This window comes from Bos javanicus, chromosome 8 (genome assembly GCF_032452875.1).
Source record: "Bos javanicus breed banteng chromosome 8, ARS-OSU_banteng_1.0, whole genome shotgun sequence".
NCBI classification, from domain to species: domain Eukaryota; kingdom Metazoa; phylum Chordata; class Mammalia; order Artiodactyla; family Bovidae; genus Bos; species Bos javanicus.
Genome location: NC_083875.1, coordinates 42,389,912 through 42,414,860, shown reverse-complemented (window position 1 = coordinate 42,414,860; position 24,949 = coordinate 42,389,912). Strand labels below are relative to the sequence as shown.

General features: G+C 41.3%; 2 long non-coding RNA genes across 2 annotated transcripts in view; one reads left to right on the top strand and one right to left on the bottom strand.

Moving 5' to 3' along the window:
- Positions 1–24,949, bottom strand: part of LOC133252648 (uncharacterized) — a 279,302-nt gene that overhangs the window by 246,256 nt on the left and 8,097 nt on the right. The gene's annotated exons all lie outside the window — the stretch shown is intronic.
- LOC133252646 (uncharacterized) lies at positions 6,888–10,853 on the top strand. Its single transcript, XR_009738016.1, has 2 exons — positions 6,888–7,265; positions 10,696–10,853. It is a non-coding gene; the product is annotated as an uncharacterized LOC133252646 (long non-coding RNA).

Here is a 24,949-nt window from a genome sequence, read left to right as displayed (position 1 = left end):
CAGGGTGCTATATAAAAAAAGAACTTTGAGAGAATAAGAAAAAGCTCTTGGAAGTTAAACAACTGTAACCAAAATTAAATGGCTCAAAGATGACTCAAAGTTGAAAAAAGTTCCAAAAAGTAGAACAAAAGACAAAGGAGAAAATAGGAGACAAAATATATGCGAACTAGAGGATGAGTTTAGGAGAGCCAACACTCAGAGAGAGAGTTTCAGATAGAAGGTTTGGAAAAATGAACTAAGGAATATCATGAAAGAAATAAGTACTAAGAAAAAGACATGAGTTGCCAGGTTGAAAGGGCCCACTTAAAGGTCCAGCCCAGTGTAGACACACACACACACACCATGACATAGCACCACAACACTTCAGAAAACCGAGGATGAAGTGAAGTTTATAAATATTTCCAGAAAAATAAAATAGGTCACATATAAAAGATCAGACATCACGATATCATTGAACCTCTCAACAACACTGCTAACACTAAAAGAAAATGTAGTCAAGGCTTTAATACACTGAAGAAAGGTTAATCTAGAATTCTATACACAAGCTACTAGTCAAATGTGGGTGTGAAGTTAACACATTTTTAGACATGCAAGGTCTTAAAAAGATTTATCAAATAAATAAAAAGTTAAGTGATTATTATTTCCAAGGAAATAAAAAGTAGTTTTACAAGAATAATAAAAATACTGTAAGTTGTACAAGAAAAGTAATAAAAATACTACTGCTGGGAATAAGATTTACATTCTAAAAGTCTGAACTTTAATTGTTAATATAAGGCAAAGTTGTATGATGGTAAGATGTAAGGAGAGAGAATGTGGAGGTAGAAAATTGGGAAGGTAAGTAAAATCTTCATGATTTATTCTAAGTCAATTGATAATATATAACTCAAGGGGGAAAAAACAGGGTATAGCAATAAAGTCTTATCATTTAGAAAGCAGAGTGAAAGATTAACAATAACAGCAGTAACAACACCACCTGCTTCGGAGTGGCTGGGCTCAGGGGTGAGGGAGACTACTATTTTTCATCATAATCATTACAGAACTTTTTGACTTTTAAAACTATACCTACAGAATTTATAAATAAAAATCACTATAAAAGAGAGAATGAAGCAAGGGCTCCAATGGCATCAACCCACAGGATTGAGGAAGTTCCTTTATGCTTTGGTATAAGGAAGATAAGATGATGTTCCAAGAAACAGGTTGGACTCTGAATTCCCTGATGCAATGAGGAATGATGTATAGATTGAGTCAGCAATGCCAGAGGCACAACAAAAGGAACAGGAGCTCAAGTTGAAATAGCTACACAGCAAGTTTTCAAAACACACACCAGATCAGGAACTGCTTTCTCTATGGGAACTCTTCCCTGAACCCAGCCAGGGAGAACCCTGTCTGTTAGAGGTCTAGGCCCTGAATCGGAAAACCGAATTTTGCAAAACGGAAGCCATAAAAGAGGATGCTGGGAAGGTTAGTGAGCATACAAAGGTGGAGGGAAAGTGAGAGAGATATGAACTGACCATTTATTGCCTGTGCTATAGCTTTCCTGGTTATTGTTGTTCAGTCACTCAGTCATGTCTGATTCTTTGTGATGGCAGCATGCCAGGCTTCCCTGTCCTTCACCAATTCCGGGAGCTTGCTCAAACTCACGTCCATTGAGTCGGTGATACCATCCAACCATCTCATCCTCTTTCGTCCCCTTCTCCTCCTGCCTTCTATCTTGCCCAGGATCAGAGTCTTTTCCAATGAGTCAGCTCTTTGCATCAGGTGGCCAAAGTACTAGAGCTTCAGCTTCAGCATCAGTCATTGCAATGAATATTCAGGGTTGATCTCCTTTAGGATTGACTGGTTTGAGCTCCTTGCAGTCCAAGGGACTCTCACAAGTCTTCTCCAACACCACAGTTCAAAAGCATCAATTCTTCAGCACACAGCCTTCTTTGTGGTCCAGTTCTCACATCCATACATAACTATTGCAAAAATCATAGCTTCAGTGGACCTTTGTTGGCAAAGTAACATCTCTGCTTTTTAATAAGCTGTCTAGGTTTGTCATAGCGTTTCTTCCAAGGAGCAAGGGTCTTTTAATTTCATGGCTGCAGTCACCAACTACAGTGATTTTGGAGCCCAAGAAAATAGTCTGTCACTGTTTCCCCATCTATATGCCATGAAGTGACAGGACTGGATGCCACAATCTTAGATAGCGGAAAAGAATCTGCCTGCAATGCAGGAGACATGGGTTTGATCCCTAGGTCAAGAAGATCCCCTGGAGAAAGAAATTATAACCCATTCCAGTATCCTTGCCTGGGAAAAGCCCCCACAGAACTCTGGCGGGCTACAGTCCATGAGGTTGCAAAAGAGTCAGATATGACTGAGTGACTAAACATTCACAAAACATTTTATATACATGATAACATTTAATGTCACATCATATTAATGCAGTATTTCTGTTCTCTCCACTTTACCAATAAGAAAGCTGGAAATCTGAGAGGTCATCTAATTTGACCAAAGTCACACAATTAGTGAGTGGTGGGGCTTGAATTTGAGCTAATTCTGTCTGATGCTAAAGTCCTCTGTACCACATCAGAGGAAGAGTCAGAGAAAAAAAGATGGAGTTTCCTTTGCTTTCTGTGTATATCAAACTGTCAGGTTTTTCAGATTCACATACTTATAGAGAGAGCTTATGGTTACCAGGGGGGAGGGATAGTTTAGGAGCTTGGAACTGACATACACATACACCTATATTTAAAATAGATAATGAACAAGGACTTACTGTATAGCAAGTCAGCTCAATACTACTGCTGCTGCTGCTGCTAAGTCACTTCAGTCGTGTCCAACCCTGTGCGACCCCATAGACGGCAGCCCACCAGGCTCCCCAATCCCTGGGATTCTCCAGGCAAGAACACTGGAGTGGGTTGCCATTTCCTTCACCAATGCATGAAAGTGAAAAGTGAAAGTGAAGTCTCTCAGTCGTGTCCAACTCTTCTAAATCCTACTAAATGGGAAACGAATTTGAAATAGATACATGTCAGGAAGCATTTAACAGGAGGCTTCCTGTGTGCTGTCTTGGATCTGTCAGGAATCCTCTGTTCCTTATTAATTCCTGAATATTCAGGAATTAAGAGGAGAGGCAAGCCTCTCCCGGGGCTGAGGGATCCAGACATTTCCTTCGTTAGTTTTTCAAAATGGTGATAAGTACCCTCTTCCTTTTTATGAACCATATGGTACAAGTGATTATTTACAACTCTCTCTCTCTTTAATATGGATCGCCTATGTTTTGTAAGTCTGGAATTTTAATCTTTATCTTTGCTGAGAATAACTACAGTATATATGCCCACACCATGTTGATTAAAACACCTTTGCTCCATCAGAGCTTGGGTCCCCGTGTCTTGCTTTCTCTCTTTCTCTTTTTCAGGCTGATCCCCCGGAGCGCAGAGGCTCTCTGAGTTGACTTCCCTGCCCCGGCTTGTAAGACCCTGTCAAGAAGGTTCTCTGCATCTTCGCCCCATCGACAGGGCGCCTGAGGCCTCCGTGAACAGAGCAAGCCCTGTGCAGGGGCTTCACTGGCTTTCTGTGTAAACCAAGGAATATCAGCCTCTTTCTCTCTCCTTTACTTTCTTATTGGTCAACTCTGGACCACCAGGTTCCAGTCCATTAAAGGACCTCAACGGATACATATATACGTATAACTGAATCACTTTGCTGTGCACCTGAAACTAACAACATTGTTCATCAACTATACTTCAATATAAAATAAAAATTAAAACAAAAACAAAAAAGAAAGTAGTATAATACTAAAAATCAAGTATACTTCAATAAATAAATAATTTAAAACAGTTTATTTGTTAATTGTGAAAACATACTAATATAAAATCTGCCATTTTCACCATTTATATGTGTACACTTTAGTGGCAGTAAGTACATTCACAATGTTGTACAACCATCATCACTATTTCTGGAAACTTTTATCATCCTGAATAGAAATTTTGCACTCTTTAAATGATGACTCCCCATTTCCCTTTCCCCAGCCTCTGGTAGCCTCTAATTTTGTTTTATTTCTCTATGAATTTGCTGACTCTATCTTAAATAAATGGAATCATACAATATGTTCTTTTGTTTACAGTTTATTTCACTTAGCACAACGTTTTTAAGTTTCATCTATGTTATGGCATGTATCAGAATTTCATTTTTAAAGGTTGAATAATTTTCCATTTCCACTCTATGTACATATCACATTTTGTTTATCCACTCATCTACTGATGGACATATGAGTTGCTTCTATCTTTTGGCTATTGTAAAAATGCTACTATGAACATTGGTGATCAAATATCTGTTTAAGTCCCTGCTTTCAATTCCTTAGGGTATTTACTGATTGTTCATTTTTAAGCCTTTTCTTCTCCTTTCACCTTGTTCTCTGAAAGTTCCAAGTTTTCTCAACTTCTCCGGATCCATTCTTCCACTCCCATTTCATGCTTCAAACTTCTAAGCCCAGGGGGCAGAACAGAGGAAATTACATATTTCCAATAGCACCTCGTGCTCTTCTGGACTTGCTTAATGATCAACACACTTGCATCTTTATTCATTCATTTTGATGTTATTCAACAAATGTTTTGCACACTCCTCCTGTGCCTGACACTGTTCTAAGTACTTGTTGTTTATTCACTAAGTCATGTCCGACGCTTGAGACCCCATCAACTGTAGCCCACCAGGCTCTCTGTCTGTGGGATTTCCCAGGCGAGAATACTGGAGCGGGTTGCCATTTCCTTCTCCAGAGAATCTTCCCATCCAGGGATTGAACCCATGTTTCCTGCATTGGCAGGCAGATTGTTTACCACTGAGCCACCGGAGAAGACTTCTAAGTGCTTGGGATACTTCAATTCATGATCTCCACCAATATTAAGCTTCCATCCCACCTTGTAACCCAAGTATTTTATTTTATTTATTTTTAACTGAAGGATAATTGCTTTATAATATTTTGTTGGTTTCTGCCAAACATCACCATGAATCAACTATAGGTATACTTCTGTCCCCTCTCTCTTAAACCTCCCTCCCACTTCCCTCTCCATTCCACCCCTGTAGGTTATTACAGAGCCCTGGCATGAGTTCCCTGAGTCAAAGAGCAAATTCTCATTGATTATCTATTTTATATATGGTAGTGTATATGTTTCCATGTGTAACCCAAGTTGATTAGAACATTTTCAAATCATAAGAATGGTTTTTATGGGAGAGGAGAAGATAAAAGAATGTTAGTTATTCAAGAATGCATTTCTTAAATATGAACAAACTTGTGGAAGATAGGGCCCTTCTGAAAAGATTTGGACCCTTCAGAAGGAATCAAGTGATTACTTGACACTCTCCCAACCCTTGGCCCTGCCATCCTAGGAAATGATGAAAGCAGACAATCAGGAAGAGAAAGAAGGAAGAGAATGAGGCAAGAGTCTGTTCCAGGGTTAGCACATTTGCTTTGCTAAGTCCTATTTCCAGGAGCAAGCTACCAGGGTGTTTGCATCTTTTCATTATGAGGTTTGAAAGGTTAGATTCCCCGATGATTTTACCAAATCACTTAGGAGATGACAGTCAGGTATTTTCTGCTGGACTCAGTGTCCACTGAGGATTCTAAAGGAAGTTTTCAGACTACAAATCAAGAGAGATGACTTTCGCAACTGGGCTCCATAGAAAAAACACAGCCTCATACATTTCTTGTTACAATTCGAAAAAATTTCTGGCGTCACTATATATAGTACACTGCTGAATCTGCAAGCTATTTTAGAAAGAGCCCTGTATCTCTTGGCTCTGAAGTAACTTGAAAAGCATCGGTGCCATTGCAAACTGAAGCATTAGGTGTTCCCTGAAAGGCATGAATTTAGGGTTCAGCAACTGGCATCCACCCAAATGCAAGTCTTGGATGTGTGCAGCCCCAGCTGGTCTTTGGGCAATGCAACACAGAGGGTCCTCAGTCATCATCCCCTATTCCTAGTTCTTACTCACTTTTGGATGGGCTTCCCACTTGCTATTGGTCTTTCATGGCACCTAATCTCAGATTCCTTTGGCTTTAGAAGTCACAGGCTAACTGCTTTGCCCACTCTTGCCACTGACTGTTCAGCTAACATCTCGGTCACCTACTCATACCTCCTCATCCCAAGGAGAGACTTAGGCTATACTCTCCCCATTCTCTAATCCAGACAATAGCTTGACAGGTGACCCCTGCAGGCATTGAGGATAAGCTCACAATGGTAAGGTCTCATATTGAAGGAGAAGCTGTAATGAAGAACTCCTGGTCTTGGATTTAGAAAACTTGAGTTCCCCCCTAGATCTACATACCCCTTATAGGCTACATGACCAAGGGACTTGGGTAAGTCCAAACTTCCTATGTCAGGCACACAAGACCCTTTTTTGTGAGATTCCTGATAAATTTTCTGGTGTCATCTCTTACCACTACCTCCATCAATCCCTTTGATCCAGCCATTCAGTTCCAGTGGTAAATCTTCATGCTCTGGAAACCTTATTGTCTTTACTACATTTCACTTCAACTTGCCCTACACTTCACGTCACTTCTCCTTTTACCTAATTCCTGCTCATCCTTTGAAACACATCTCAGGGGTTTTCATTGTTATGAAGCCTTCGCTGTCATTATACGGCCATCCTCATCCTCTTCTGGCCTTCTTCTCTGGAATTCCTAGGATCAGGCACTGTGCCATATTTGATTGTGAACTTCCTGAGCTTACACTTACCTGGCACGGAGAAGTACTCAAGAAATGTTTATAGGATGATGAGAGTTAAGATGCTTCCCATGCCTCCTCCCATATAAAACTTACAAGATCTGTATTAATATTCTATTTGGCACATGCCAACTGAGACTTCTTATCTATTAGCTAATTATCTGGTTGAAGTCATACAGTTACTGGGTGACACAGATGCTTTGTGAACTCAGGCCTGCTTCATTCCAAATCCCAATCTCCTTCTATTACATCATGCTTCTATTGCATAGAACTAACCTCAGTGATGGACTGGAGGCATTCAAGAAACCCTAATATGGACTTAGCCCCCTTTGAAACCTTCTAGACCTTAACAGAATGAAATATGCCATTATCACACCTCCAAGTAATGGCTTTACGCTTAACATAGGATCTATGTCTGCAAAACCACTTCTGCACTATTGTAAGATGAAATTTTCACTTCCTCAAACCTTCAATAAAGAGAGAAGGAGGGGAAGTGGGTGAGAGGAGAAAAAACATGCAGGGGAAGAAGAGAAAGCTCAACAAAGAAGAGTGACTTATAAGGTGAAGAAAGTTGTGACAGCTCATGACTCAGAATGTTATGATCACATAACTGAATGGACAGGCTTCTTTGCCGCAACTGGTAGGACCTGTCAATCAAGGTTTCAAAGACCTTTTCTTCTAGCCGTCATCTAGCTGCTCTTTTTTTCTGTAACAACTTCATTCATGTGGTTGACCTCTCCTATGCTTTCTGTAAGCAAAGAGATCTCTGGAAGAAGAGAGGGTTATGGATACCTGTCATTCGATTCCTAGAAAAATATAGTGTAACCAAAAATTAAGTTTTCAGAGCCTTTGAGCCCAGTCCTTACCACAAGCAACTGCCATTACTATAACTCAAGGTGTGTGTGTGTGTGTCTGTCTGTCTGTCTATCTGTTTGGGCTCAAAAGAGAGAGAGATTCTGTGCTGAGGCAGAGATGAGATGCATCCAGCAATTAACCAATATTGACAGGTCTAATAATAGTTTATCCTCAACTAATCCTATAATGTACTCCCATAATATGACAGCTAATCATGCAGAGGTCTGAACCTCTAGCAAGCTTGCCTCAGCACTTAACTTCCTGTTATGGGTGGGGCACCAGGTACATAATTGACTGTTCTCTATTTTAAAGATACTGACACAGCTGTGGCTGCTTTGCCTGTATTTTATTAATTCAGTTATTAATGCTATAATCTGGTTCTTGCCATGAATTTTACATAAAATATGGAGCAGAGAGCTTTTGCCTACAACATTAAAGGAAAATTAGAGTAAAAAAAAATGTAACCAATTACAAATGTTAACCCATATGAAAGTGGAAATATTCTATTCTATCTAGCCCCCCAAATCATTTTTAAAGATGCCCAGTTCTGTAATATCACTACCTGGTTTATAAAATTTGCAATAGGTGTGCTTTTTTTTTTGTTATTAATATTAGACTCTTCCCTATCTAAGGAATAGGGAAGTTTTTGCTTTTTACAATTTTCCATAGCATGAGAAAGGATAATAAAAATGCATCTTTATTTTCTACCCATTAAGCTCTAACTTATAAGCACTAAAGGACTCTTCATTCTCACCAAAGTTATCTGTATAATAAATATATAATTGACATATTATTAGGATGATTTTGACTGCATGTAACAAAAAAACTTGACTGTCCAAATCATAAAGAGTTTATTGTTTCACTTTTTACAAAATCCAGAAGCTAGTTTCCTCAGGGCTTGAACACTGTCATCATGGACTCAAATTCTTTCCATATTTCTGCTCTATCACTCTAGGCTTCTCAGCTTGTCCTCAACAGGCTCCCTCATGATTGTATTAATAAGTTGGTTTCAGTTGTCCCAGGAGGTCAAGTAGGCATGACGACAATGGGGATTTTGCTTTATTCAAGGAGTCCCTTCTTATCAGTGGAGAAACTTTCCTAGAGTCCTGAAGTAATTTTCCCCTAACATCATTACAGCCAACATTAAATCTCACAGCCATGGTTAATCCAGTCCAATCACAGGCAAAAAATGCAGAATCACTAGGACTGGCCAGTGCCACTTTTCAGCACTGGGTCTTGAGAGCATATCCCCTGAAACTTAGGGAGGTGGAGGAGGGTAGCAGAGTTCTGTTCCAAAGAAGGATGGAGGAATGACCATTGGGTTGACAACAAGAATCTCCAACAAACGCAAAAGCTACCTGATTTGTTCATCTTTCATTCATTTAACAAATATTGCCTGGCAGTAGCAGCAGCCCACCAAGTATCACACATCGTTCTAAGTATCAGGAGAACGTCACAGCAAAAAAAAAAAAAAGTAGACACAGTTCTGACTTCCTGGACCTACTGATCTACTGGGCATTTCTTGCTTATCCATAGTTTGTATGGTTCTAAAGCTGGAAGTGACTATGGGGAGCCAGTATTTCAACCCTCCCATTTTAGAGGTGAAGAAACAGAAGCTAGGAATGACATAAGCCATTTGCTGGACCAGGTGTTAGTCACTCCATTGTTTCTGACTGTTCACAACCCCATGGTCTGTAGCCTGCTAGGCTCCTCTGCCCATGCAATTTTCCAGGCAAGAATACTGGAGTGAGTTGCCACTTCCTTTTACAGGGGATCTTCCCAACCCAGGAATCGGACCTGGGTCTCCTGCATTGCAGGCAGATTCTTTACCATCTGAGCCACCAAGGAACCTGAGAATACACCTAATTTTGGATTATCTGCTGTTTGCGCTTTTTGAGGCAGTGATTATCCTGGCTACGGAGGCTATATGTGTATTATAAGTTTTCAGATATTGGTCCAAACTTTGATTTATAATACAACAAATCACTTTAGGGAGAACCACTTAGGCTATAAATGATTCTCCAAAAGATTCATGTGGATGACATCCATCTGCTATTAAAATAAAATTTAATAAAATGAGTTCATAACCTTCTGGCGAGGTAATCTCTTTTTAAATCATGAAGTTCAAAGGTCTTCCTCTCATATCTTATTGTAAATCCAGTCCCTCTCTCCTTTCCAACTCTGTGCAGTGCCAGTCAGCCCCTGAGAGTGGTTAAGGAGTCTCTAGTCTGCATTTCTAAGGGTCCATTTACAGCAGCAGTCCCCAGCCTCCAGGACCTAATGCCTGATGATCTCAAGAGGAGCTGATGTAATTGTAACAGAAATAAAAGTGAAAGTGAAGTTGCTCAGTCGTGTCTGACTCTGCGACCCCACGGACTGACTGTAGCCTACCAGGCTCCTCCTTCCGTGGGATTTTCCAGGCAAGAATACTGAAGTGGGTTGCCATTTCCTTCTCCAGGGGATCTTCCCGACCCAGGGATTGAAGCCGGGTCTCCCGCATAGTAGGCAGATGCTTTACCGTCTGAGCTACCAGGTGAGAGTAATAGAAATAAGGTACACAATAAGCAGAGATTTGATCACTTTCATTGCAGTTCATTACAGGGCATGTCCAGACCACATCAAAGCCCTGGGTGGCTCAGCAGAGACCTGTTAACAGGGATCCTAGAGCAGCTGTCTAGGTGCCAACCTAGACAGCTGATTCAAGTGCATTACATCTACTGTGTACCCTAATAGGAATAAGGTACACAATAAATGCAATGCACTTGAATCATCCTGAAACCATCCCCTCCACCCACCCGAGTCCATGGAAAAATTTTCTTCCACGAAACCAGCCCCTGGGACCAAAAAGTTTGGCACCTAGACAGCTGCTCTAGGATCCCTGTTAACAGGTATCTGCTGAGCCACCCAGGGCTTTGGTGTGGTCTGGACATGCCCTGTAATGAACTGCAATGAAAGTGATCAAATCTCTGCTCAGAAATGTTAAATTTATGCTGAATTGTTAGTACTGATTACTCCTTTGTGAATTTATTCTACAAACAGAATCACAGAGGTATACCAGTGTACAAGAATATCCACTTTAGCATTACTGTGGAAGGCAACGATCAGAAATAACCTAATGTTCCTCATTACATCACAGCACGGGCCTGAGTATCATGTGGCCAATAAAATGGAAGTAACTCTATGAACTAACGTGGGTTGACCACCAGGAGACTGGAACAGAAAAATCTCAGTGCAGAACATCATACGTAACACGGAGGCTGTTCCTGGCATAAATAAATATACCAGAAAACAGAAGGAATGTGTGATTGAGTATGTATAGAATGCCTCTAGAACATGGGTCACCAAACTATAGCATTCTTAGTCACTCAGTTGTGTCTGACTCTTTGCAACCCCATGGACAGTAGCCCGCCAGGCTCCCTGCCCATGGGGGTTCCCCAGACGAGCATACTGGCGTGGGTTGCCATGCCCTTCTCCAGCGGATCTTCCCAACCCAGGGATTGAACCCAGTTCTTCCACATCCCAGTAAGACTCTTTAGTGTCTGAGCCCCCAGGGAAGCCCAAGAATACTAGAGAAGGTAGCCTAATCCCTTCTCTGGGGGATCTTCCTGACCCAGGAATCAAACCAGGGTCTCCTGCATCACAGATGGGTTCTTTCACAGCTGAGCTACGACTAAATCCAGCCCACCATTTGTTTCTGTATGCTATGAATTGTTTTCACATTTTTCAATGGTTGAAAAAAAATCAATAGAAAACTAATACAATTTCATGAAAATGACATGAAACTCAAATTTCAATGTCCATGAATAAAGCTTTATTGGAACATAGACAGATCATTTGTATTCAACAGTAGAGTTGAATAGTTGTGACAAAAACTAAGTCTTCAAAGAGCAAAACACAGTTGACCCTTGACCGATTTGGGGTGGGGGATGTTAACCCACATATAGCTTCTGGCTGGCCCTCCATATCCTGGGTTCCTCTGCGTTCAAAGATTCAAGTGACTGTGCAGTACTGCAGTAGTTACTACTAAAAAAATTCTCTTATTGAAAAATAAGTGGACCCACAGTTTAAACCTACATCATTCAAGGATCAGGTGTACATATTATGTGATCTTTTACAACCCCTGCTCTAGAAGGATAACTAGTTTCCTCTTGGGAAAGATATGGGATTACAAAGACAAGGAAGGATAAACCGATTTTACTCACTTTTTATAGTTTTACCCATTTTTGAATTTTTATATAATGGGCAAGTATTATCTAATTGTAAAAAACTCATAGAATTTTAAAAAACTTGACTGATTTTAAAATTGTAGAAGAGAATAATTGAGCTAAAATATCAGAAATAGTTGTGGAAGACACAGAGGCAGAGAATTCTGGAAAGAGTGCATTGATGTATCCTATCTTTCCTACACATACAACTTCACAGCAGCTTCATCTCATTTCCTGTGAGGCTTGCATCAGTTCAGGCAGTGGATAAGGGAACTGACAGGAGGGCGTTGCTTTAACCCTCTGTGCCAGATGAGAGGCAGGGAAGGAGTGGGATGCACAGCCCAAGATTGTCTCAGAGCAAGGCTCTGAAGCAGTCAGCTTTAGGGGAGAGCTTGATCCACAGGGATCCCTGGACCCCTGCAGGAAAAGCTGACATCAGTCAACCTGAGCACCCCCAGATGTGGGCCAGTTTCCAAAGACTGAAGGGGCTGAGGAGAAGGGGAATGGGCAGACTAAGCGTTCCCCACCCCTGGGGCTGAGGGCAGCTGTGGAAAGCCTCCCTGCCCTACCCAGTGCCTTGACAGGTAACTGATGGTTTCCCACTGCGGCTCTGCCAGCCTTCAGGGTCAGAGCACCACACCTTCCAGGACTCTCAGGCTCCTACCCCACCCTCCAACCAGGCAAAGGCATCCCAGCAGCTGAACCCCAGCAAGCAGCAAAGAGAAAGAACTGACAGTAAGAGAGCTGAGTGGTCAGAGAGAGGCAGAGTCAACAAGGATTAGGGCAGGGCTCTGAGGAAAAGGCAGAGGAACCAGAGATCAAATTGCCAACATCCGCTGGATCATGGACAAAGCAAGAGAGTTCCAGAAAAACATCTATTTCTGCTTTATTGACTATGCCAAAGCCTTTGACTGTGTGGTTCACAATAAACTGGAAAATTCTGAAAGAAATGGGAATACCAGACCACCTGACCTGCCTCTTGAGAAACCTATATGCAGGTCAGGAAACAACAGTTAGAACTGGACATGGAACAACAGACTGGTTCCAAATAGGAAAAGGAGTACATCAAGGCTGTATATTGTCACCCTGCTTATTTAACTTATATGCAGAGTACATCATGAGAAACGCTGGGCTGGAGGAAGCACAAGCTGGAATCAAGATTGCCGGAAGAACTATCAATAACCTCAGATATGCAGATGTCACCGCCCTTATGGCAGAAAGTGAAGAGGAACTAAAGAGCCTCTTGATGAAAGTGAAAGTGGAGAGTGAAAAAGTTGGCTTAAAGCTCAACATTCAGAAAACTAAGATTATGGCATCGGGTCCCATCACTTCATGGGAAATAGATGGGGAAACAGTGGAATCAATGTCAGACTTTATTTTTGGGGGGCTCCAAAATCACTGCAGATGGTAACTGCAGCCATGAAATTAAAAGAGGCTTACTCCTTGGAAGGAAAGTTATGACCAACCTAGATAGCATATTAAGAAGCAGAGACATTACTTTGCCAACAAAGGTCTGTCTAGTCAAGGCTATGGTTTTTCCAGTGGTCATGTATGGATGTGAGAGTTGGATTGTGAAGAAAGCTGAGCACTGAAGAATTGATGCTTTTGAACTGTAGTGTTGGAGAAGACTTTTGAGAGTCCCTTGGACTGCAAGAAGACCCAACTAGTCCATCCTAAAGGAGATCGGTCCTGGATGTTCATTGCAAGGACTGATGCTAAAGCTGAAACTCCAGTACTTGGGCACCTCATGTGAAGAGTTGACTCATTGGAAGAGAACCTGATGATGGGAGGGATTGGGGGCAGGAGGAAAGGGGGATGACAGAGGATGAGATGGCTGGATGGTATCACCAACTTGATGGACATGAGTTTGAGTGAACTCCGGGAGTTGGTGATGGACAGGGAGGCCTGGCGTGCCTCGATTCATGGGGTCACAAAGAATCAGACACAACTGAGCGACTGAACTGAACTGAACTGATGAAATAAAGCTTACTGGAGCAGATGGAGGGCAACCTTAAACAAATGTGTCTGTTATACAGAGTGAAGTTAAGTCAGAAAGACAGAACCAAATATCATATGGTAATGCATATATGTAGAATCTAGAAAAACGGTTTGGATGAACCTATTTGCAGGGCAGGAATAAAGATGCAAAAGTAGAGAACAAACTGTGGACACAGTGGGGGAAGGAGAGGGTGGGGTGAACTGGGAGTACAGCAGAGACCAACACAACTTTGTAAAGCAACTAAGCCCCAATAAAAATTTCAAACAGTACTGATAAGAAGAGCGCTAAAGAGATTCAAGTTAAGAACACCAAAAAAGACTTCATTAAAAAAAAAGAATCTGTACGTCATAAGAAGATGATGATCCCTCTTGATACTCAAATTCAGTGGCCTGGACAGTCAAAGGGTGAAGTAAATAAAACCACAATGCAAAACACAAAGATCTCGTAATCACGAGGGATAAAATGAGACACTTGGACAGCAGACCTATGAAACCAACCCATCTTCATGGCAGGCATCCCAGAAGGAGAAAAAGAGAAGAAAAGTAAAAAATCTGAAAAAAAACAATTGAGTTCCAGAAATAGAGAGCTTAATGAATTTTAGGCAAAATTACTGAAAGAAGAGAGCCATTTATCCATGTTCTGGCAAAATTCCCAAACTTCAAGAGTAAAGAGAAAATCTTAAAAGCTTCCAGGTAGAAAGAACAGTTTTCTTAAAAGTCAAAGAAAATCTACATGCTTGAAAAATTTTTATCTTAGTACTATTTAAAAGTGAAGAAAAGTTACAGATTTCCATCAGTAGAAGTATAACTAAGAAAATGATAATCTATGTGAAATTTTATACAGCCATTTAAAACAGTCATTTAAGTGGGTGAAGGGGGTCAAAAAAGGTACAAACTCCAAGTTATAAAATAAGTCTTGAGATGTAACGTACAGCATGATGTCTACATAGTTGACAATACTAGATTATATATTTGAAAGTTGCTAAGACAGTAGATCTTAAAATTGTTATCACAAGAAAATAAATATGTAACTATGTGGTGATGGTTGTTCACTAGACTTATCACAGTGATCATTTTACAGTGTTTACATTTTTGAATTATGTTGTACACCTGAAACTAATATGTTATATGTCAATTATATCTCACTTTTTTTTAAAAAAGAAAAACTTTAAAAATCTATAGTTACATAGACAAGTATACATGTAAGGTAAAACTGTACATTATAAAGTGCGTGAGTGCTCAGCCTTGGCTGACTCTGCGACTCCATGGACTGTAGCCTGCCAGACTCCTCTGTCCATGGAATTTTCCAGGCAAGAATCCTGGATCGGATTGCCATTTTCTGCTCCAGGGGATCTTCCCAACCCAGGGATCGAGATTAGAAAATTATGATACACCCATGGCTGATTCATGTCAATGTATGGCAAAAACCACTACAATATTATAAAGTAATTAGCCTCCAATTAAAATAAATAAATTAATTAAAAATATAACTTTCTTCTTTAAAAAAAAACTGAACTTTACATTAACTGTTACTTAACTCAAAAAATTATTGATATTATGTTGTAGAAAGTTTATAAAACAGAGAAGGAAAAATACCCAATCCTATTAATTACTCTACTGTTATCCCTTTTATTCCTACTATCCTTTCCATATAGATTTAAAAAGTTTTAATCACACTGTACACAGAATTTCATAATAGAGGTTTTAACGAAATGACAAAGGCATGATTTCAAATCATATCTGCCTAGAATGCTTTTTTTCTTTGCTACTATACTACAATGCGGAGAAGGCAATGGCAACCCACTCTGGTACTCTTGCCTGGAAAATCCCATGGACGGAGGAGCCTGGTAGGCTGCAGTCCATGGGGTCGCGTAGAGTCGGACACGACTGAGCGATTTCACTTTCACTTTTCACTTTCATGCATTGGAGAAGGAAATGGCAACCCACTCCAGTGTTCTTGCCTGGAGAATCCCAGGGACAGGGGAGCCTGGTGGGCTGCCGTCTATGGGGTCGCACAGGGTCAGACACGACTGAAGTGACTTAGTAGCATACTGTATTGGTGTTTTTCTTTCTGGCTTACTTCACTCTGTATAATAGGCTCCAGCTTCATCCACCTCATTAGAACTGATTCAAATGCATTTAAGAAGAAAGGTATATTTTTAACAACATGAAGAATCATAATTTTAATCTGTAGATGCTCAAGTTCACCTACAGCACAGGCCTTGCAGCTAGACCAGGTGACATGGGCAGGGCTCCAGGATCAATATGCTAACATTAATCTTTCAGATTGACACTGCCTGGGGTTGGGGTTTGCCCTAAAACTTTTGAGGGATTAAAATTCTCTTCTTGCTATATGGAATAAAAGAGGTCTCATTTTCCTTAATAGCCTGTGAGTTTGAGCAAGTTCAAGCCAAAGTCTGAAGAGAATATCTTGTCCCTCTTTGAAGCTCCATTCCCCATCTAGTGGGGTGCCCTCCTGATGAGCCTCCTCTATCCCTGTTATGTGAGAAAGACAAAATCAGGCGCTGATGGCAGACAGCAGGCCTGGCAGAAGCAAATAGAACGGAGTGTGGCTAGAAGACAAGGTCAGACAAAGTCATTCTATCACTGTGATAAAGTGAGACAAAAATAGATGCACTCAATAATCACGTCTGAGCATAGACAGAAATGAGGTGCAGACGCCACCAAAATAATCAACTACCCTCACCTCAGCTTGTCAGCAAGACTTCCTTCCAATCACAGCTACCCCTGCTTCAGGCCTCCTCATGTTCCAGAGAAAAACTAAGGTACTCAGTCAAACAAAAGCCCCAAGTTCCTGATAACACTCAGTCCCTTCTTCCTTGAATTCCCCCCACCTACCCAAATCACCTAACACTAGCTCCAATCCTGTAATATAAACCTTCTGGAATCTTCTTCCCAAGACTGCCACAGTTCCTGCAGGCATGCAGTCTCCCTCAATGCAATGAGCCAAAAAGCCCTACCCGGTTCACCTGCAGGTGTGTTCCTGGACATCTCTGGCTTTGGGGCACTGGCAAACAGAATTGCATCTTTACTCCCGGTTGGGGGCACCTTTAGGACAAGCAATCAAAATTTAGTTGGCAACCTAGCCTAAGTTCTTGCCATTGTATAAAAACTGAATTCCTGGAGAGGATGTGGAAAAAAAGAGAACTCTCTTGTATTGTTGGTGGGAAAGTAAATTGATACAGCCATTCTGAAGAGTAGTATGGACATTCCTTAAAAAATAGGAATAAAACTACCACATGACCTAGCAATCCCACTACTGGGCATATACCCTGAGAAAGCCATAATTGAGAAAGACACATGTATGCCAATGTTTATTGCAGCACTGTTTATTTTATTTTATATTTTTTTAATAGAAAATTATTTAATTAGTATACATGTGTTCCCCATCCTGAACCCTCCTCCCTCCTCCCTCCCCACACGATCCCTCTGGGTCGTCCCAGTGCACCAGCCCCAAGCATCCAGCATCGTGCATTGAACCTGGACTGGCATCTCGTTTCATACATGACGTTTCACATGTTTCAATGCCATTCTCCCAAATCTTCCCACCCTCTCCCTCTCCCACAGAGTCCATAAGACTGTTCTATACATCAGTGTATAGTGTAAAGACAATCTCTTTAACAAGTGGTGCTGGGAAATCTGGTCAACCACTTGTAAAAGAATGAAACTAGAACACTTTCTAACACCATATACAAAAATAAACTCAAAATGGATTAAAGATCTCAACGTAAGACCAGAAACTATAAAACTCCTAGAGGAGAACATAGGCAAAACACTCTCTGACATACATCACAGCAGGATCCTCTATGATCCACCTCCCAGAATATTGGAAATAAAAGTAAAAATAAACAAATGGGACCTAATTAAACTTAAAAGCTTCTGCACACCAAAGGAAACTATTAGCAAGGTGAAAAGACAGCCTTCAGAATGGGAGAAAATAATAGCAAATGAAGCAACCGACAAACAACTAATCTCAAAAATATACAAACAACTCCTACAGCTCAACTCCAGAAAAAATAAATGACCCAATCAAAAAATGGGCCAAAGATCTAAATAGACATTTCTCCAAAGAAGACATACAGATGGCTAACAAACACATGAAAAGATGCTCAACATCACTCATTATCAGAGAAATGCAAATCAAAACCACTATGAGGTACCATTTCACACCAGTCAGAATGGCTGCCATCCAAAAGTCTACAAATAATAAATGCTGGAGAGGGTGTGGAGAAAAGGGAGCCCTCTTACACTGTTGGTGGGAATGCAAACTAGTACAGCCACTATGGAGAACAGTGTGGAGATTCCTTAAAAAACTGGAAATAGAACTGCCTTACGATCCAGCAATCCCACTGCTGGGCATACACACTGAGGAAACCAGAAGGGAAAGAGACACGTGTACCCCAATGTTCATGGCAGCACTGTTTATAATAGCCAGGACATGGAAGCAACCTAGATGTCCATCAGCAGATGAATGGATAAGAAAGCTGTGGTACATATACACAATGGAGTATTACTCAGCCATTAAAAAGAATACATTTGAATCAGTTCTAATGAGGTGGATGAAACTGGAGCCTATTATACAGAGTGAAGTAAGCCAGAAGGAAGAACACCAATACAGTATACTAACGCATATATATGGAATTTAGAAAGATGGTACGATGATTCTGTATACGAGATAGCAAAAGAGACACTGATGTATTGCAGCACTGTTTAGAATAGCCAGGACATGGAAGCAACCTAGATGTCAGTTGACAGATGAATGGATAAAGAATTGGTGCATATATACAATAGAATATTACTCAGTCATAAAAGGGGATTAATGTGAGTCAGTTGAACTGACGTAAATGAACGTAGAGCCTGTTATACAGAGTGAAGTACATCAGAAAGAGAAAAACAAATATCATATATTAACGCATATAGATGGAATCTAGGAAAATGGTACTGATGAACCTGTTAGAGACACAGATGCACGAGTAGAGACACAGATGTAGAGAACAGACTTGACACAGTGGCAGAAGAAGAGGGTGGGGCGAATTGGGAAAGCAGCCTGAAACATACACATCACCATATGTAAAACAGGGAGCTAGTGACCCGCTGTATAGTACAGGGAGCTCAACGTAGTGCTCTGGAACAACCTAGAGGGTGAGATGTGGGCAGGGGAGGGAGGTTCAAGAGGAAGGGAACGTATGTATACTCAAGGCTGATTCACATTGCTGTACGGCAGAAACCAACACAACATTGTAAAGCAATTATCCCTCAATTAAAAATAACTTTTAAAAAATCTAAAAAATAAAAGCAAACCCCACCTGAATTCATTGCTCCTTGCTACCTAGTGTTTATTCAAAGCTCACTTGAGAAAAATACTAGGATGGAAGCATGTTATCCCCTTTCTTCTCTAAGACCTCTGAAATCTACACCTGAGTTCAAGGAGATCAGCAAAGAACTCTGCCCCAAACCCCACTGTTTGGCATCCATATACCTGCCTTCTCTGAGTTCAGCTTTGGTGTAACCCTAGGAGAGCTTTCATAAAACTTCATCTGTTGGCCACTGTCAAAGGGTCGAGATGTCAGTTTGCTTCCATACCGTGCGGACTGGGTAGCTGTGAAGTTTCCATCTTTTTCAAGTGGGTTTCTTGAAAAGGGAGCCAAATCTGTAGCCAGACTAGCCCGCTTTCTGCCACTGGTGTCATTCATGGCATTTAAGTGTGAGGTGGGCCAACTGTCTGGGAAGTTCATCCTGGGGAATGAAGGTGGAGACTTCATCCTGGGGTGAAGGAGGAGAAGGTGGAAGGGGACTTGGAAACAGAAGCAGATGCTCAGGCTCCACAGAGCTCTCATCTGTCCCCCCCTTTTTAGTGTGTCTAACAAACACAGCTGTCTTGGCCCCCACGCTCGGGATCATGGACAGAGGTGGCAGAAGGGGAGCGTATTCATTTCCTAAGGCTGCCACAGCAAAGGACCACAGACCAGTGTCTTCAATAATAGAAATTATTTTCTCACACTTCTGGAGGTTAGCAGTCTGAGAGCAGATTGTGGACAGGCTTGGTCGTTCAGAGTTCTCTCTCCTGCCTTGTCCACAGCATTTTCCTCCCTGTAGCTTCGCATGCTCTTTCCTCTGTGCATGCCTGTGTCCTAATCTCCTCTCCTTCTAAGCACACCAGTCGTATTGGATTAGGAGCCACTCTGATAACCTCATTTTACCTTAATTATCTTTAAAAAACCCTGTCTCCAAATACAGCCACATTCTGAGCAACCAGCAGGGCTAAACACAATTCAGCCCTTAACAATACAAATCTACAGTAGCTTCTGGAGAAGACACAAAGCATATGGCAGCTAAAATATTTACAGTGAGGGTCACCATGTAAAATGAAAGTTGTCTCTAGGAGATGTGGTACCCTGAAGGGAAGAAGCTGGAAAGAGTGATCTTTAGATCACCTTCCTTGATCCCCTGAAAACCAAACAGGGTCCATCTCTTCCAAATACTTCTATCCAATGACATTAAGAAAAAAAAGCGAATTTTGGGCTTAAAGAAGGTAACAAAACGACTTTTACTGACAATGGCTGTAGCAGAAACTGTAGACAATTTATGATTCATTCTTAAACATACTGAGCGGAAAAGGACACCCGGTGGTTCATGAGCCGTGTTAAGGCTCTCATCACTAAGCAGGGGGTTAGAGCACAACCAGTGTGCCTTGGACTAATTGTTTTCTGGTCCCACCACTTTCCTCCATAAGGTACCATGCTGTGTGGCTGAGAACACTTTTCTCTGTTCTAATTGCTTATCAGAAGAGTTCATAGATGCTGCCAACATATCATCTCAATGTCTTTCACTGAGAAAGCATCACCTGAGATCTATAAAAGTCAGGCTTTTCTTAATTCTCAGTATCATCTGCAGGAAAAAAAATGCTGGCTGCTTTCCTCTTGATCTCCATTAAGCCTAGGCTGGCTGTGTGATGCAGGGCCTCTCTGCTTCTCTAATCTGAGCTTTCCATTGGTTTCAGCAGCTGTGCAGCTACTGTAGAAAGAGCATTTTCTTTGTGGACATATCACTCCTGGAAATATCACCAAACTCCTGGCTGGTATGGGAAGAACATGTCACATCCTTTGTAAGAGAATGAATTACTTTTGGTTGTGGGTCCCTCTGAAAAATGAATCCTTCTTTAGGTAAACAACATAGAGCCTGTGACACTTTCCTTGCTATCAACTAAAGACCCCCTTCCCAAGAATGCTCCTGACGTTATAATTTAATCACTTCAATATTGGGTTTCTTAGATCAACAAGTAAATTCACTCCCTGCCTTTATTGAAATCCCTTCAGGTTGACTTTTGCCTTCCTGTGGACCCCATCCATGCAGTATTTCATCCCATTCCTGAAAGTTATACCCATTATAAACTCAGTTGATTGAAACAGCCCTCAGTTTTCACTCTAAGTAGATATTCTTTCTAATATAAAGACATTAGATGGATAAAAGCAGGTCTCCGCTTCAACTCGAGAAGGCTTGAGCTTAAGCTATAGAGAATAACTGGGTATTACTAAGTAAAGGATTGAGTGAGAAAAGTCCAGGTGTCACAATCAAGGCAGGCAAGCCCAGGAAAGGACTGAAAATTCAGGGGACAGCTTGTGAGGCATTTCAACACCCCAGCATGAGGTGATATGATAGTTCAAGTTCTTGAGCTCCCCAAAGCTGTGAGAAAATACACGATCCTGGGAACAAAGGCAGAATCTTCAGAAATGACCACGGTTAAAGGAGAATTTTAAAAAAGTAGACCAACCAAAAGAGTAGGACAAGGGCTATTGGGAACAGGTGACATAATCAAAGTTTTGAGCCAGAAAACATTAAAACCTTATAGCCCAAACTGCTTCCATTCAAGATGAGGCCCCAGACTTTGAAGGTGAACTCAGTGTCCCCAAATCTTCAGTCCCAGATTCTTTCCACAACCCCTGCTGAATTCAAAGAAACACCAGGATAAGCAACATAGAAATAGGCCAGCAAGTTCCTGGCGGATAAGACGGTCCTGACAGAAGCTCTGTGTCTCCAAGGCCTCCCCACAATCGACTCCCTGCCCCATTAGCTTTCTGGCCTGTCCCTGTTTCGACACTGATGGGGTGCAAAGCCATGATATATGTCATCACTGAAGCTGCTCAGCATCACCTCCTGGCTCCCTCCACTGACAGGGAGGCACTGATTTAGTGATACTGCCCTTCTTGGCAGGAGCAAACAACTGCCAAGAGTCTGAAATGAGAACTAAAAGTCAATAACCTTGCCTATCCCTAGAAGATGAGTGAAGTCAGGACATTAAATAATTCTTTTTTCTGTATTCTCTCCTGATCCCTTACTAGGAAAGAAATAGCTTGCTTTCAGGAAGACTTCATGGGTTAGTGCCTACTATGAAGGCCAGACTTGGCTTTGGGAGGGAAGAAATGTGAAGGTGGGCTGGTGGGGGCCCTGCATTTAATGGTAGTCCCATCATTTGCCAGCTCTGGCTGTCATTGAGGGTCTCTGAGATTATTTCCTCACCAACAAAAAGTATAATAATGCATTCTCTGGAGGTTGTAAAGAAGAAAATGTATGATAATTCTGACATGGAATGCATTAAAAAAAAACTGTAAATATTACTGTCATTAAGAGAAGGAAATAAAAATTCTTGACCATATTCTGTGTGCCAGGCAGTGGCCAAGTACTGTTGACATAAATTCTTTCACATAATCCTCATCTCTGCCCTATGCACGGCATTTTATTTTACTGGTTCAGAAAGGTACAATTATTAGCCCAAGGTCATTTGGCTGGTAAGCAGTGGCTTTAGCTTTCACCCCCAGATCAGTTTCTCTCCAAGGCTTCTTCTAGCAGATGACAGGTTTAGTGAGGTTTTAGTGGCCCAGGTCAAGGCATTTGGCAAACGATGCTGCTATTTCCCTATCCTGCACCACTTCTCCATTACTCAGCTGGTCTGCAAGTCAGCAGAGCTATGACTTTGAAGATAGGCTGGGTCACGGCAATTCTCAGGGCAACTCAAAGGGGCTTGGGGGCACGCTGGCATTAAGTTCTGTTCTCCTTACACTGAGTCAAGCAAAATCCTATTTTTAAGTTGTTTCACCCAATTCTGAACATTCCTTCTCCTTGGATCAATGAAGAGTGAGTACTAAAGTTTTAAGCTATGAATTTGTCCTCCTACACATACACACATATAGATTGCGTGTGTGTTTATACACACATAATACTGGAGTTCTGTGTTTCTTTGCATGTATGTATGAAAGTTTGCAGCTTCAGTTTTTTCCTGGTGTTAAAATAGCACCAGACTCACGACCTACACTTCAGGATCCTTTCCCAAGGTGAAGAAGCCCCCTGCCGCATCATTATTTCTTTGTAAACATAACTCGTGTATGTACTTGTAACTTCCATATTCTACACACAGCTCTTCATGTCCTACATATGAAGTTACCTTTTCTTCCTAACCTTCAAAATACCGCTGAAACCTTGCTTCCTTTGCTTGAAACAGAAAAATAAAAATCTGCAAATAAGGTGCTAAATTTTCAGAAATAAGTAATAACCTCAAAGAAGGCAAGTTTTGAACGCAGGCCTCTGGTGTTAGAGCCCGACACCCTTAAGCACTGCATTCTACAGCCTGCTACAGATGCCAGCCAAGTAGCATTTGAAACAAGAGTGATTAGAAAGTGGACTAGATATTACAAGGGCTGGTGGGGGGTGGGATGGGGAGCTACTGTTTAATGGGCACAGAGTTGCAGCTTGGAATGATAAAAAACGTTCTGGAGATGGATAAGGGGGATGGTTGCACAACATTGTGAATGCGCTAAATACCACTGAATTACACACTTAAAAATGGTGAAGATGGCCAATTGTACGTATGCATATTTTTCCATAATTAAAAAAAGAAAGACAAAAGAAGAAGCAGCGATCGCCACTCTGCGGCAATTCATTTAACTTTTCCAAGCCTCAGTTTTCCCATGAGTAAAATGGGGCTATTAACACCTGCCTTAGAATATCGCTGTGATGACTGAACCCTAACATACACGATACACCTAGCCCCCACGCAGCACACTGTGATGCTCACCCTGTAGTCACGCTCTTTGCTTTGTCCAATGCTAATATCCCCATGCATTTCAACTGCTTGAGCTCAGCTAGAGGAGGTGGGGACGGTGTGGGCTAAATGAGAAGCATGTTTGCTATTTAGAGCTGGTTGACCATCTGTAAATTCCCAGCACTTAATAGATGTCTCATAACTGTTTGTCCATGGGATTCTCTGATGGTCCAGTGGTTAAGACTCTGTGCTTTCACTGCTGAGGGCCTGGGTTTGATGCCTGGTTGGGGAACTAAGGTCCCACAAGGTTGTGTGGCATGGCCCCCCAAAATATGTTTATCCAACTTAATTGGACTGAATAGATAAACCACAAGGGGAAAATAGAAGGATGTGATGTCCTGTTCTAAGACAGTTCTTGAGCCATATACTGGGGACTCTTAATCCACAGGGGATATAAAGAATATTTGTTGTTGATGAGGCAATTCTATGGTTCACTTGATTTCATTCCAGATTTAGGCTATTTATTTAAGGCTCCATTTTATGTGCAGTTTTACTATCTTGAACAACTGGAGCCAATGGGAAATTGGTGTTTAGGGGGCTATCTGTAATGTCAGTAAGAGGCACAAGAAGCAGATTCACAGTGTATAAGTTACTTAAGGCCCAGTGGGGGATTACACCTAAGTCTGAAAAAGAAAATAGACATTAACTGGATCCACCTTTTACTTTTAAGGTGGCAAAGAGTCTATATAGGAATGATCATTATAATTATGTAATTCGCTACACTGCTTCTAAAACAAAAGCAAGACGCATAAGATGTGCCCCAAATCTACGAATTCTAGATGTACATAGTACTTTCATTTTCCATTCTGGTTGGTTAAGTGAAGAAGATGAGGCTGAGTGGAAACATAAAGGGAAATAATAGAGAGAGAGAAAAGAAAGAATTACAGGGTGGATCAGACAGAGAAGCAAGAAAAAGGAGAAACCATAGAAGAAGGAGGCATGAGTACAGACAGAGAGAAAAAAACAGAGAAGACCTAGGGTGATAAAAAGTTCTCAATTGGTTCTGAGGCAAGTGGAAGTGTCACCGACTTTTTCACATCCTGAGGTCACCATCGACCTTGATCATTACC